This window comes from Pinus tabuliformis, chromosome 6, assembly GCF_031772625.1.
Source record: "Pinus tabuliformis cultivar Carrire ecotype Pingquan chromosome 6, CPIR1, whole genome shotgun sequence".
Taxonomy (NCBI): domain Eukaryota; kingdom Viridiplantae; phylum Streptophyta; class Pinopsida; order Pinales; family Pinaceae; genus Pinus; species Pinus tabuliformis.
The window spans coordinates 1,697,801,257-1,697,810,437 of NC_142292.1; the positions used below are offsets into that span (position 1 = coordinate 1,697,801,257).

General features: G+C 35.1%; 1 pseudogene; it reads left to right on the forward strand.

The window, feature by feature from the left end:
- The first annotated feature begins 238 nt into the window (after positions 1-238).
- On the forward strand, positions 239-1,138 carry LOC149265511 (lysine-specific demethylase JMJ27 pseudogene; annotated as a pseudogene).
- The last annotated feature ends 8,043 nt before the right edge of the window (positions 1,139-9,181 follow it).

The window sequence follows — 9,181 nt, forward strand, 5'->3', positions numbered from 1 at the left end:
GAAGGGGAGGCCAAAATTCAGAAAAAAAACTGCAGAAGACCTAGAGATTCGAGTGTCTAATGTGAAGGTAGATGATCGTCATTTTTGTGACAACTGCCACACATCTATCGTAAGTTTCCACAGAAGCTGTGATGATTGTGAGTATGATCTTTGTCTTTCTTGCTGTCGTGAGCTTAGGGAAGGGAAACCGCCTGGAGGTGATTCAACGTCAAAGAGGATAGTTGATGAGAATTCTAAAATGACAGGTCAGTTTGATTCTGTACTACCATTGTCTAAATTTAAAGTTAATGCTGATCATTCAATCCCATGTCCTCGTTGTGCAAAGAAATTGTTAGAATTAAAGTGCACCAGATTTGGGCAAAATTGGGTTGCAAACATAGAGAAAATGAGACAAAGAGTTTCTAGGGATTGTGAGTTTCCAATGGCATCAAGAGATTCACAGCCATGTTCTCTGTGCTTCAAGCCTAATTTTGAGCATTGTGATAAGCTAAGAAAAGCTGCTAACAGGCAGGATGGCAGCGACAACTATTTGTATTGTCCAACTGTTCAAGATGTCGAGAGTGAGACTCTTGAACATTTTCAGAAACATTGGAGAAGAGGTGAGCCTGTGATTGTCAGAAATGTTTTGGATAATACTGGACTGAGTTGGGATCCAATGGTCATGTGGCGGGCTTTCAGGATTACCAGAGCCAAGAATTCAAAGCATACCAGAAAAGCCCTTCCAAAGGAGCTAGAAGTGGAAGTCCTTGATTGCATGGATTGGAAGTGGACTGAGATCAATATTCATCAATTTTTTTCATATTATGTAAGGGGAATATACCACCGTGATGGTTGGCCCCAGTTGTATAAGTTGAAGGATTGGCCTCCAGAAAATTCATTCGAAGAGCGTCTACCAAGACATTGTGCTGAATTTATTAGCACCTTACCTTTCAAGGAGTACACCCATCCTAAATCTGGGATTCTAAATCTTGCCACAAAGCTTCCAAAGCACTCCTTGAAACCTGATTTGGGTCCCAATACTTACATAGCCTATGGCACCAAGGAAGAGCATGTTAGAGGGGATTCAGTCACTAATCCACACTTGGATGTGGCCAATGCTGTCAATATTGTAACGCATACAGCCGAAGTCATGTATTAAAGTTGCCATGGATTTTGTATCGCCTGAAAATTTAGAGCAATGTATTCAGTTGACTGAAGAGTTCCGCTTGCTGCCCAAGAATCACAGGGCGAAAGAAGACAAGTTAGAGGTGAAGAAGATGATTCTCCATGCAATCAAGTCCGCCTCACAAGAGCTCGACAGTTTGACCTCAGCCGCCGAGGACAGAAAGAAGGGAAAGGGTCTAGCATTGTAGAGAATGTGAACACAATCTTGTTGCTGTTATGTTTCTCATCCTATGAGGGTGATTTTTTCATGTTTTTCCTAAATATTTTTCCACGAAGAGCATGATAAGTCTATTGTATCTTGTGATTTATTTTATTTTCAAATAATATTTGCTAAATAGAGGTGTGAGGAATGCACCTCAGTTTTTTGAAAATATTTTTTCTTTATTAAGTTTATTCTTAAATAGAAGTGTGAGGGAATGCACCTCAGTTTTTAAATGTTTATTCTTAATAAGTTGGAAAAATAGATGTTCGTTCTATTTTTAAATGATTTGTTTTGGAGTGAAAAGATATTGCAGAGACTTAGTTTTTATTTGAACTTGTTTTTTATTATCTGGTAAGCTATATGAATGTGTTCTAATATCAACTTAATTGTAGCGAGTAAACTGTATAAAATATTCTGTGACAGTCCACTGCAAATAATGCAGAAATTCTAGTGCATCAGTCATGGTTCACAACTTCTTATGTTTATTTTCTCTAAGTTGGAAAATTCTTTAGAATCAGTTATAACTATTTTATTCATCATCAACTATTTATTATTCCAGGATCAATGGCACAATATATTATTGTAATGCCAATGAGCTTCTTCTGATCGCAGAACTAACAATATAGACTATCATTGCAGAAACAATGGCAGAAGCTATGAGTTTCTTCTAATGTCATTGTCCCGTGACAGGCCTCTGCAAACAATGTAGAATACTGCCATATGACTCCAGATTTTTCATTGCTTATTATGTTTATTTTCTCTACTTTGGAAAGTTTTGTTAAATTTTTTAAGATAGGGTTAGAATCAGTTGGAACCATGTTAACAAACTCACTATTATTGTAGGCACTACAACAGAAAACTAACGTTTATTGCAGGCACTAGGGCAGACTATTATTATTACTACCAAGGAATGTTGTCTACAAATTTTCTCTGGTAAATGCCAGATTTTCTTTGGCGCGCTATTATTGAAGACACTATGGCAGAAAACTAACTATTATTACAGGCACTATGGCAGAAAACTAACTACTATTGCAGTCACAATGGCAGACTATTATTATTACTACCAAGGAACGTTGTCTACAGATTTTCTTTCGTAAATGCCAGATTTCTTTGATAAGTGCGTTTTTTTTAAACCACCTCGTCATTAATACCGTTTCGATGTCTGTATCAGCTGTACTAATGAATTGAAGATCCTATTATCATTTTAATTTCGCTGATCAACAGGACCTATGTTGTTTGCGAATTCCTTATCAGCAGCACAGGCAGACAATGGGGCGCGCAATCATTGAATTTAAGATTTCAAGCAACTGGTGGTTAATATATCATGTTGTTGATATCAAAAACAGTAGTTTTAAATGTGGACATAATCCTTTTTATTGCTCTGGGATTCTGTTTAAATCAAGCCCTGTGTGGGTAGTCATAGTTATCTTCTATACATACACGCATTGGAAACGTGAATCTATCCTTTGGCTATGAATCTGAATCAGCCGAGAGGTGGCCAACTTCAAAAGAGTTTACATCATAGTTACCAAGTTCGACAGTACTGGGAAATTTTTTTCGCAAATTTGCCGATTCCGTTCGATACGGTGAATAATTCACCCAATTCGAATTCGGTACAGTCTCCACCAGCGAGCTTGGTCTATTCGTCCACTTTCTCGCAGCCCCATGTACATTTCATTATGTGCACATATTATATAAGATATACATGAGTATATAAGGCAGTGACGAAAGGTTTCAATGGCATGTTATTTGCATCATTATCAACAATATGATGAAGAATCCACTAAAGAATGGCATGGCAGGAACTAAATAGCACAGAACTCATAGGGACAAACAGGCAGCTGGTGTCAACAAATATTTTCAATAAGATTTTTTGAAGTGGTTTTGGGGATAGTTACCAAATAAGTCAACAAATATTTTCAATAAGCTTTTTTGAAGTGGTTTTGGGGATAGTTACCAAATACGTCCGAATCAAAGACAAAAAATTCAGAAATTCGTCAATTAGATTCGTAGGGCGAATTATTCGAGGAAACTCTAGTCGGTTCGTTTATGGTTTTCTTCATCTGATCCTCCTCAAAGAAAGCAATACTTCATGGTGAAGAGAACTCGCTTCGAAACGTTAGTGATTTCTAAGGATTCAGGAGTTAGTGCTAATTCCGAAATTCGTCAATTCGATTCGTAGGGCGAATTATTCGAGGAAATTCGAGTCCGTTCGTTTACGGTTTTCTTCATCTGATCCTCCTCAAAGAAAGCAATACTTCATGGCGAAGAGAACTCGCTTTGAAACGTTAGTCCTTTCTAAGGAGTCAGGAGTTAGTGCTAGTTTCGAAACGTTAGGATCGCTTTGCTCTCCTAAGGAGTCAGGAGTTAGTGTAGTTTCGAAATGTTATGATCGCTTTGCTCAAGATTCTTTGACATGTAAGGTTAAGGTTTGAAGTTTGAACATATAATTGTGTTTATTCAATTATATTTAGAAAAAGAAAGGAAATAGAAAAAAAATTTATGTAAATTGGACAAGTTTTATTTTTCAATTTCACTCTATTTTTGTAATGCTTATAAAACTTTCCAATTTCATTCTGTTTTTGTAATGCCGAAAAGTTATAAAAAAAAAAAAAAAATTTCCAATTTCACTTTGTTCGGAAAGCTAAGAAAAAATAGAAAGAAAAGTGTGAAAGTGGTTATTATTCATTTTCTAAATATATTTATATTTGGACACATTTTACATAACTAAATCTAACTTTTTAGTGGGAAGAGGAAGTGTGGGTATTTTATTTTTAATTTTATGTTAAATGCTGTGAGGTTTGGGGTTGCAGCGTCTCCACAGAATCATGGAGAAAGATTGAGCAAATCTAGAAGCGTTTTATAACTTATAACCTGAAAATTAAAAGTAATACCCCCTATCCTATTCTCTTTATAGAAGGAGGGCTTTCCCCTATTGAGAGCCTAGTTATGGTTAGGTTTCTGTTGTACAAGCACAAACTCAATAACATAGACGATCATAGACTTCCTAAGCTAGCGTTAAATGCCAACCAAAACCACCTAAGGCTCAATCGAGGGTGGCATAAAGACACAAGGGCCTGGTTAAACTATTGGGAGATCAACGAGAATGATGCATTGCAAAACATAAATAACATTAAAGATATTGTTACTTCTAAGTTCAAAGAAAAATTGTGGTATGAGAAAGATTTAGCGGCTAAAAGAAAATTAAGTTATTATAAGAAGGTCATCAACCCCATCCTAGAAGATCAAAAGTATCTCTTTATTTTAACTAGCTCAAAGAAGAAAATTAATATAACAAAGATTAGAACGAACTCTGATGAGCTCCATAGTGAAACAGGTCGTTGGGCAGTTCCTAAAACGCCATGGATGGAAAGGATCTGCCATATATGTGAGAATAGGAGCATCGAGGATGAAAAACACTTCCTCTTAGAGTGTCCTGCGTACAACCACATTAGATCTCAGTTTCACAATCTTTGTTACAATACTGACCTTCCTAGCCTTTTACAATGTCAAAATTATAGTGAGCTTGGGAGGCTTCTCTCCAAGCTTTTTGAGCATAGGAATAAAATCTTAAATCAAATAAATAATTTATTTATTTAGGTCCGATAGATCATTGTTTGGTACGTTAACCACCATCATCATCATCATCATCATAATCTAGAGTTATTAAAAATTATTCAAAATCTAAAATGAATTAAAAAAATAGTGGAAATATTTTATTGTTAAAAAAATAAAATATATATATTCAAGTTTTTATGAGGTATACTATCAAATTTTTTCCGAAATTAGAAAATTTTCATTCGAATTATTATTGTATCGAATTGGATTCGAATTCGAATTCGAATTTGGTAACTATAATTTTGGGTATGGTTTTGGGTAAACGAATAGAGGTATTCAATATTTTTATGGGCTTTTTTGAAATGGTTTTGGGTAAACGAATAGAGGTATTCAATATATTCAATATTTTTATAGACTTCAAAAACTAGAAACCGAGAGCTATCATTTATATGGCAGGTATGCCGAATGCAATGCATCCTTGTTTTCAATGTAATATCATTTCCCTTTCAACGCTTTTATAATGCAGTACATTATCCATTTGCTATTGTTATCTTCCATTTTCAAAAATATGCAAATTCAATCACATTCTTTAAATCATATATAAGTAAATAATATGGAAAATTTTAGGGGCGAATTTTCGCCCTTGAGTGAAATTAATGAGTTTTAAATTTTTACAATGCGATTTTTTTTATCATAGTACATTATTAAAACCACCCCAAATTTATTTTATAAAAAAATTAGTTATGGAAGTTATCCCACCTTGTTTTAAGAGAGGGGAAAAAAATAAATTTAACCCATGAAATTAGGAGTGACAACCTTCCATTCACCCAAATTAGCAAAAATAGATATTTGTGATAGCTATTTCACACTCCCCATTTGGTGTAAAATAAGTTTTTTTTTTCTTTCATTCGCCCCTATTTCATGGTAAATTGGGATTACTTCGGAGAAAATAGCCCCCATTTTTTGGGACAAAGGACCACAAAAGAATAATTCATTTCAATTTAAAAATTCAAGAGTCTTATTGCTATGTTCAATGATGTTATTTTCATCTTCAAAGTTTGCATCTGTTTAGTCACAGTCCTATCTAATGCATGAGGGTTGTTCACAAAGTTGTGGAATTTGAATTAAAAATTTAAGACTCAACATACATACGGTGCAGGGTTGTTCACAAGGTAGTGTAATTTGAATTAAGAAGTCAAGGCTCAACACACAATGGCACAGGTAACTCTGTGTATGTGCTCTACATTCCAACTCCTCTTGCATGCTCTCTCCCTTTTCCTCTTAATTCTTTTTTCATTTTTGGGAACCATAACAACTTTTGTTTGGAAAAGTATTGGGTTTTGGTAATAAAATAAGCATTGTTGATTATCTCTGTCCATTACATATTAAAAGATATAATGTCCAAAAAAAATTGGCTTTTTGTCATCAAGTGCGTCTGATGAATAGTGATTCTCTGGTGAGCAGCTTCAATCTCTTTTTATATTCACCATAATTCAACAAATATGGTAGATAAGAATCAATTAAAGTGATGGCCTACTTAGTTGTAACGTTTATGAGATCCAACAAATTCAAAGCCATTCAATATTCAACTAAAGAAACAACCAGAGAGGAGAAAAATCTAGATTGAAAAGAGATAGAGAGAAAGAAAACCTAAATCGAAAAGATAGATGGAGAAGAACCTCTATTTATAAAGAAAAATACCCTTCTCTATGATATAGACACATCCAATTTTATTGTAAAATTTTACATGATAACCAGTCCAAAATAAAACTAAATATAATTTCATGTTCTAATACTAACCATTTCATGTTCTAATATTAACCATTCAGGTTTCATGTTCTAATATTAACCATTCAGGTGAATAGCTTATTCTTAGGAGTGAAGTACATGTTTTGTTTCTGTTTTTTTGTGAAGTCAAGAGGAGAACTGGTGAGCAGAGCGAGTTTCCCATCATTAATAGAATATATCTGGGTTTCTCTCATGACTTTTGACCAGTTCAAAATCGAGCTTGTTTTAAAAGAAAATTCGTGACTAGCTAGCTGGCTTTGTCAGGAAGAATTTCTTCTAACTTTTATTACATTAAAAAGAATATTCTAATTCCTACTCAAGAATAGCAAAAATCAGGATCTATAACTATCAAGAAAAAAAAAAAAAATCTTAGCAAGCCTTTTTTACAAGTTGATGTCAAAAAACGATAATAAGGTTTCGTTATAAAGAATACAAAAAGTATAATGAATCTCCTACACACCCGCCGGCTACCCAGCTAGAAATACGTTGTGTAGAATGGAGAAACGATATCACTAGTTGGGGATACTATCAGTCATCACTACAAACATATTTGAAGATACATTGAAGTTGATGAAATATTTGAGAAGCATATATCCAAAATTATTTAATTCCAGATAGAAAATGACTTGCTCTTTAGCTGGAGGCTCTCAGTCCACTTGCATTAAAGTTTGAGATTATTAGAATTAGTATGTTTTTGGAAACTTGTAAATAAACTAATGAGATTTTACGGTTTAGCAGCACCGTTGTGCAATATATTTGTATGATAATTTTAAGGAGCTAGTGGATTCATGGATTTCCCAAGTCACCGGGATGGTGAGAAGGGAGATCAAACACAATAAACAACTAGAAGTGTTACCGTTAAGCCTAAGATTTAGATAGAAGTAAACCATAAATTGGGTAAGTTTTATGAAGAAAGAATGAGCAGTATCAAGAGTAAATGGTCCCTTCGAACAACCAAGCTAGAAAGGAAATTGATTGTACAAGTTCCTAGACCACTGGATTGGTGATGTTTCAGAGTTTTAAATGGATTTTCAAATTAAGACAAAAATCCAGATATTTTTTTCACTATGTATTTTTTTTTCTACGCAATGTATTTCCAGCTGGCGATATCGTTTCTCCATCATATGCAACGTACAACCAACAATTCATTGTATTATAGATTCAACATGACATATATTTCACACTCAGATATATTCAACATTGAACCACTATTCACACACACAATTGTGGAATCACACATTTCACAATGAATATATTCAACCAACAGTCATACACAAAAATTCATCAACAAAACCTCAAACTTCATTCATGGAATCATTTCACACTATAAAATGGCACCATGGTTGTGCCAATCCTCAAAAAATTGGTCACCCCCATTACAGCACTTCATATTACAATTTAAATGATAATTACAATATGGTTGAGATGATCTTAGATCCTATTGACGGTGTTGGAGTCCCATCTAATATGATGGCCTGGTTGCCATTATCTTAAATGTTTTCATTAGCTCTTACTTATCGGCGCATGAGAGTGGCATGCTTTGTCTCCGAGGTTTGTGTAACTGATGAGTGCTAGTGTTACTTGTGTCAAGTTTCTTTCACCGCAGAGGGAGAGGGTGGACGTGAGTCTCCAGTCAAAAAGGAAGAAGTCCCAACTCTGTCAAAGACAAACAACACAACATAACATGCACAACTTCTGGAGGAGCAGTCTACATGGATGCGGCAGTCACAACGCACAAGAGAAGATAGCACGTACAACACCCAACGGAGGAGTCTATGTGAGTGCAACAGTCAGTATAACAAGTATATGAGAAAGGTTATGTCTGATATCTGGTGAGGCAACCCACGCGAATAAGACAACGTTAACAACTCATACAACACATTTTCATAAATATATGTATTAGAGCAATCGAAAGAGTTCAATTGTTTAACACAGGTTAAAGAAACATGCATTACAAGTGTTCAAGATTAGTCTTACAAACAGTTACAATACATGTGTGAAAACGTGTTGGCATGTTATCAGGCTTCTAAATTAAGCAAAATTTCCAAGACACATCGGTACACCATACATCACTAACCCCGTGAAAGGGGTGTTGGAGCCACTGCTCGCTCCTCAAATAAAAGACTACATACTCTCAAGGCTATGTGGGAGGAGCCAAGGTGAAAAGCCTTTTGCATGTACAAATGAGGGGTATTTATAGCCAAGGGTAAAACTAGCCCTTGTGACTGTTCGACTTCCCTCATGATTGTTTGACTTTCATGACTTTTCAAATTACATGACTTTTCAAATTACATGTGGGTCTCTTGGAATTCCACATGACATTACATTGGTTTACAACAGTATGGCCCACAGTAGTGATGTTGCCGACATGACTCATGACACGTCTTGACACGACAGTGTTGGAATGTTCATGTTGTTGGTGGTGTCCATGTTGAGCTACAATGTTGCTGAGTTATGGACATCCTCTTG